This window comes from Catharus ustulatus, chromosome 2, assembly GCF_009819885.2.
Source record: "Catharus ustulatus isolate bCatUst1 chromosome 2, bCatUst1.pri.v2, whole genome shotgun sequence".
Classification (NCBI taxonomy): domain Eukaryota; kingdom Metazoa; phylum Chordata; class Aves; order Passeriformes; family Turdidae; genus Catharus; species Catharus ustulatus.
In genome coordinates, this window is record NC_046222.1 from 115,966,499 (window position 1) to 115,972,961 (window position 6,463).

The following is a 6,463-nucleotide window of genomic DNA, read 5'->3' on the forward strand; positions in this document are numbered from 1 at the left end:
TGCACACTTGTTTCACCCTCATCTGGATTTACCATATACTTATATCTGACCCTGGAAGTATCTGGCAAAATCAATGCTGAGGACTTTTGTGAAGGGATAGAAACACACAAAAACTTTGCAATACATGTGTTTCTAAATTTAAATAGATAAAATAGACACATGTCTTTTAAATATGAGTGTAAATGGATACATTGCAACAAGTTGTAATTGTATACATCACTTACATGAGCATTGAGAAAAGATTTTAGAAGTCCTGGTGGTGATTGACACTGGGTTTGAACTCAGATGTTTGCAAGCCAGACATCATAGTACTTATAATCTTGTATTTTAAAATGAAGTTGTGGTGAGTGCCTCAACTCACTCAGGAATTATCACAGAAACATGAACATATGGCAAAGATGGTAAGTTTGATTTACCAGAGACAGAAGACTTGAAAAGTAAGATGTATTAAAGATTATGTAATTTCCTACTGACCAAGAAAAAACTGTATAATAAAACTGTTAGGTCTTGGGGTTGCCCCAAAATTGGACCTGAATGAAAGGTAAGTGTCAACTTCATGTCCTGGAAAAAAAAAAGGACTGTTTTCTCTCTCTTTTTTTTTTTTTTTGGTTTTTTTCTGGGGGTTTTTTGGGGGGTTTTTTGGGGGTTTTTTTTTTTTGAGTTTTTTGGGGTTTTTTTAATTACATGCAGTTACAAGGAAAACCTCTTGCCACAGCAATAAAGTTTTATGGAAATGATGAATGTCTGTATTCAGGTATGAAAATTTTGCTTTTCAGCTGGGAAATTTGGATGTGAATGCATCTGTGTGTGAAGGCCTCTAATCACAGACTAGCATTAGGTGTGCAAAGACCAGCACACCTAAGCAGAGGATGGATGTTAATTTGTTGGATATTGCTTACTGAGATCCTTCTGAAATAACATCACAGTTGTAACTTTTTGGCCTTGAAGGTGAGACCTGATTGATTTAATGAACTAGAAACAGCCTGTCTTAAATAGGGTATGTGCCTTCATGTTCATAATTGCTGAAATTCCTATTTTGACAGAGCACACAAAATGACAGCAGATAAATGTTACATATTTTAACTTCTGAGATGTCTCTCATCAGCTACTTGTTTCATCTGATTAATGTGCCCTGTCAGTACAGAGCTTTAATCAGCCACAGACACTTTCTGGAAAATGATGGGGAGCAGATTTAGATGGAGAGCGATGCCAGGGGTAGTCAAGGTGAAGATTAATTCACATCTGCCTTCTAGAGAGGGAAGTAAATGTCAAAACCAGCACAGCTCCTTACAGACGAGGTGCCAGCACTGCTTTTTGTGGTATTTATGCGTGGATTTGCAGTTCTTGTAAATGGAGTAGGTTGTGTGCTGGACTTGACAGCATACAGAAGAGAGGTGCTTGTGTTTGCTTCAGTTCTGCATTGCTGGCCCCTCACAGCACCAGTTACATTCTTCAGAATGTGTGTCCTGGCTACTCCTCCTCCCTCTCTGCGGCTTCATGGGGGTCATTTGAAATAGAAATTGGGAAACAAGGCACCGTGTAATGCTCAGCCAAATTTTTCAATAGGGCTGCTCTTTTGGAGCCAAAAATTCCTGGCAATGAAAAGGGCTGAACTCATGGAATGCATCAATACTTCATTGCCATTTAAAATATTTTAATAATGGTGGGCAGTTCAGTAGCTCAAAAGCATCCAGGTGTCATTTAAAAAAAATTTAGTGGGGAAATAGAATTTTCTAAAAGAAGTAGCTTCTTTGGAGTTTTGGAGCTACAAGGAAAGTAAGAGAGCCCTACAAAAGTGCAATAATTAGGGGTTTAAACTTTTTTTCATCATGTTTATTATGGTCTTCTCTGTCCTTCTTATTTTTAACCAACAAGAAGAAAAAATACCAAACAGGAGAAAAAGAAATATTTTATGGGAAAAAAAAAGGCACTGGTAACCTATAGAAATGTGTGTGGCAACTCACAAACATGTTGCACTTAGGGAAAGCCTAGATTCCTCCCCTGATGCTCTTGTAGAGGCATAAAGAAAACCCTAGAAAGGAATTCACGTACAGTGAGGCAGAAACTGTGAAGTTTGTCCTGATCTGGGACACAGCATCATGTTAAAAAAATCATTGTCTATCTTTTTTGTTTGACTACTTTAATACCAGCAGCCTTAATTATATGTATAATATATGTATTTGTACATATAAATATAGAAATATGTAATTATATGTGTATTTTATGTATGGCACATATTGTAGTACACACATTAGTCTGATTCTGCATCTGAGCACAAATAGGCAATTTCAATGCTAATGGTCAGAGCAGAAATGTTACCACTGACATCTTACGTGCAGTTTGCTTACACAATTCCACCTTTCTTATGCATGGGAAGAAAAACAATGAACCATGCAATATGTCAGGTAGTTTTTAAACCACCTGGTAGCTGAATGGTTCCTGCTTTGATCTTTTTTTCTTCATCAGCTGATAAGATGTGATGTGCAGAAAAAAACCCTTCTGTTCTTTACAGAAAGATAAAAGATAATTGATTGGAGAAACCTGGGACACTTCCTGTGCTAAGCCTTGTTCATGGTGATTTGGCTGTATGGATCAGAAATGAGCCAACCTTCCTCAGATTCAGAGGAAAGTGGAAGGGAAAACTTTGCAGGAGACAGATTATCAGGTGGGAACAGGCAAGGAATGTAATAAGTGAAAAATTACTTCTGCCTAGCTGTGAAATGTGGGCCACAGCAAGGATTTGGTGTTGTGCTGTGAGGACTGATGGTAAGGGAAACTCAGGGAAGGCTGCAGTGTGCTGTAGCATTAACTCATCAGACAACTCAAATACCAGTGACAGCTGACTCTTCACCATAATTTACCATTGGCCCAAAGCGCAATGGAAGCCCCCAAGGGCACCAAGCAGGAATCCATTAGCCATCAACTACCAATCACTTGCCACATAGTGTCCTTTGGCAGTCAAGGGCTGATGTGTTTAAGCTACTATCTTAATAACCCACACATCACTGCTCTTCCCAGAGCACAGTAGCAAGTGAGCAGCTGTCCTTCAAGCAAGAAAAGAAAAAAAAAATCACTAGGGAAAGGGAAGTTTTACTGCTGGGAGATCTAAAATTAGAACCAGCAAATTGTTTATAGTCTTAAGTGTATTACTCATTCAAAAGAAGTTCTAGTATAATAGATAACTAAATACAATTTTAGCTTGTGTAGGAGTGTATTTGTATGGGGAGAAAAAGTGCTGACACAAGATTGGAGTATGATTAGGCAGACTCTCCCTGCCAGGTAGCAAAAGTCTCAGTGAGATGACACTGTGTCCCTTAATGCAAAGGAAAATTAGCAGTCAACAGCTCTGGTTTGATTGAGGTGGGCACAGCTCCTTGAGCTTTGGCAGAAAACTGTGAGAGGATCTCTAAATCCAGCTGAGGAAGAAATGAGGTACCTCCAGCCTATTGCTGCTCCCATGAAAGCCTGAGCAGTGAAGGCAGCAGAATAGGATTAAACCATCAAAACTCAAGAAGTCATCAATACAAGAAAGCAAATGAATAAATAATATTATGTAAATTTTAGTCCCTTATCTAACCCACTCATTGAAATTTTGTTTTTCATAGTGATTTCTCTGGAAATGCCAAAAATGGGTACCAAGAGGAAAGGGGTTGTGCATATGAATGAACTGCTGTAAACAGTCTTGCAACAGGAGGCTTTAGTAACTACACATCCAGTGGTAATTTAACCTGGAAGAAATTAATCACAGTTCAAAGCCCAAATTATGTGACACTTGTGTCTTCATTGAGCTTCCCAAAGAGATGGATGGATTCTTCCAAACTTCTCTGGAGTGTAACTAAAGCCAGATAGGGGTTTATGAGATAGTCTCAGGCAAATGTCCCAAGTTATCAGGGAAAATCCAGAAGTAAAAAAGGCTTTATTAAGACAAATGAGTAGAGGGAAACATATAAATCCAGCAATTGTGTGGCAGGCACAGTGTTATTCTATAATAAGAGGCAATTTAGGTGTGATTTAGCATCATATAGGCTTCATGCTGAATCTTGGCACAGGGATGAACTCTCTTTGAGTAATCTAGCTAAAGCATAATTTTAAAGTCTCTTCCTTGGTGCCATAATTTATTGTATCCTGTTGTCTTGGTTAGACAGGTCCATTAAACATGACATCATTCCTCAGTGTTCTCTCTACTGATATTACTGAAAATGAACATAAAACCAGGGCTGTGTCTGTCAGGTGTCTGGTTGTGGACAGTCATCTGCTGGCAGAGCTGGGTCACCCCCACACCTCCGCACCGAGGATCGGGAGGGAGCAAAGGAATTATCACAGCCCTGCTTTGTATTTCACAAGACAACTGCAGCATTGTAAGACCTGTGGTGTTAGCCTGTATTGCAGGGTTTGGGCACTGAGGTGTTCACACCTGGGGGCTGTTCCTGGGCACGAAGGGGGTGCTGGAACACCTGTATGGATGTGGGGTTATGCTGGTACCATGGGCATGAGCTGCCACAGCACAGCTCTAGCAGGCTGGGAGGCACCTCCTTCATTTCTGGCTGTGGAATGGGGATGCAAACCTGTGCCAGGAGTAATACAGCTGCAGCAGATCCTATTAGGAAGAACGGAAGTGAGCTAATGATCTCTGGAAGTCCTTTCCCAGACTGTGATCGGGAGCTGTAATTAGAAATGGGATTTGACAGCCCGGCGCTGCAAGAGAGAGGGAGAAGCAGGAACATGTTTTTGAGCAGGGATGCAGCAGGACAAGAGACACGAGGGCAGGTGCATTCGGAGGGAAGGTCCGGGCAGAGCGAGCAGGATTCCGGCTCCTTCCCCGGGAGCGGTGCGGAGCCAGCGCTGCCAGCGGGTGGCACCGCGGGGCTGCTGAGCCACCGACACGGGCACGGACAGACTGCCTCTGCCACACCTTTCCAGATGTCTTCTTGAGTGGGAAATCGCTGGTGGAGTCCCTCTCTCCAGGCAGAGAAAAGTTACCCTGAGCCATCACCAGCACGTGTAAGCGAAGTGGGTCTGCAGCCCTGGGAAGGGAAGCCTTGCAAATACATGAAGGTTGTGTTCCACATCAGCAGATAATAAAGCTGGTACCCTGCCCAAAGGATGCCATCTGGGCTCCCTCTGTCTCAGTCCTATGCAAAGGCAGGGTAATTTTATCTCTGCCTTTATGCATGGGAGGTTATGCTGTCCCTGCTTTAGTGCAGCTCTTCCCAGAAAATATTGACTGCTTAATGAAATGAAATTTCTGTCTGTACTACCTGTTGCTGGCAGTGTTCCTTCCAGTAACACAGCAGTGTGCAGCCATTCTGGCCTGTTTTGTGGTGGTGCTGCTTGACTTCAAGCCAACACTGGTGTGGCAAACAGTATCTGAATCACACATGCATATTTTTTTAATACAGAGCATGGATCTCTCTGCAAAAGACTGGAGCAGGGAATTGCGTTGGGAGTTACAGTGGAAAGCAAGGACCTAGAAGGATCTCCAGTCCTTATTGGAGTTTCATTGACGTGCTTTTCCCTGGCTTATATCTATCCCCTTTACTACTCTCTCAGCTTGGAATCATTTATTTTATAAATGAAACAGAAAGCGCAGAAGTTTCAGACATGTCATGTCATTCCCTGGAGTGACGGCAAGTGCACAGACTGAGCGCCCCAGGCTGTGTGTGAAGAGTGTTTTCAGGGAAGACAGCTTGACAAATCCCTTGTTTGCTTCTTCTTTGGTGTAGAATCAAGGGAAGGTTGGTAAACAGTGATTGCACAACCTTCAAAATAAAGACTTCAGGCTACAAAATAAAAAGAGGTTAATCAAGGTCTCTACTTAGCTTTCCCCGTGCTGCATGAGAAGGAGGAGCTAGATCTCTCACTCTATTCTTCACATCACTCTCTCTTTTGGGGTTTTTACTTGCAGAATTTTTCATTGTCCCTCTTTGGGGAATGTGTGAAACCCCTAGGCCTATTGCAAACACCTGGCAGCAATACACAGACCACTGTTGTGCAGAGCAGGAGAGGAGCTAAATTAATACCTGAACTATGAAGTAAAGTTATTGCAAGGAAAGGAAGAACCCTGAGACATAAATACTTTTGAAATACTGCCATGCTGCAAAAGGATCAGTGTTCACTGAATTTTTCAGCACGAGGAAGGATGAAAAATGCTCTGTGTAATCAAGTAGCTTGAAACAAATTTTATAAACAGAGTGAGATAGCATGTAATTTTTTCCATACTTCAGTTTCACACTCCTACATAATTCATACACAGCTGACAACATTGTTTTTCTTGTACAGGATACATTTTCGAAATTAGTACAAAGTATAAAACATTCAGGTTTTTGTAATAACAAAAAGTCTCATTCATTTAGAAGGTGAAACAATCAGAATTAAATCAGGGGTGATGCGTGGGTGGTTTTGGTATCATTTCTACTCAAATGTGTCACTTGCAGCAACAGGCAAAGTTTGCTGTGCTTATCAT